This window comes from Benincasa hispida, chromosome 6 (genome assembly GCF_009727055.1).
Source record: "Benincasa hispida cultivar B227 chromosome 6, ASM972705v1, whole genome shotgun sequence".
NCBI lineage: Eukaryota > Viridiplantae > Streptophyta > Magnoliopsida > Cucurbitales > Cucurbitaceae > Benincasa > Benincasa hispida.
The window spans coordinates 867,314-867,898 of NC_052354.1; positions in this window are offsets into that span (position 1 = coordinate 867,314).

Consider the following 585-nt stretch of genomic DNA (forward strand, 5'->3'; position numbering starts at 1 on the left):
GATTTGGACTGATGAGATTGTTTGCTGTAAGTTCTTTCTCTTGACATTTTACCATGTCGAACAATTTTTTGACTAAAGTCTCCTTTAGTTTCTTGTCTCATAGAGGACTTTGGTTTTACTAATTTGAAATATTGAGAATGGGAAACAAAATCACCCATTCCTCTAACATGTCCCCAATGTTCTTCCGTACCCAATGCTTCCTAGATGCAGACATTAGTATACAATGTTTGGACTTAGAATCCACATTGAACGACATCTGCACAATGAAAAAAGTAGTTAAACAATAAACTAATAAACTACTATGCACGTGAATTAAAAGTTTAGAAAACATACCGTTACACAATCAAAAAGTTTGTCTTTTAAATGATTTGGAACTTTTTTCCAAGAATCATATGTTATAAGAATTTGTTGTCGAACACAAACTCCTATATAACTCTGCATCTTCTTTGCTCCAGATCCAACCAGTTGTCCATGTTCATTATAATCGATGGTCAACCGTTGCCCAAATGTCCTTATTTGTGCCAACTCAGACATTGTAGTTGGGCCACGTGGTATACTTATTCTACTATATTTTTGTGGGATCAT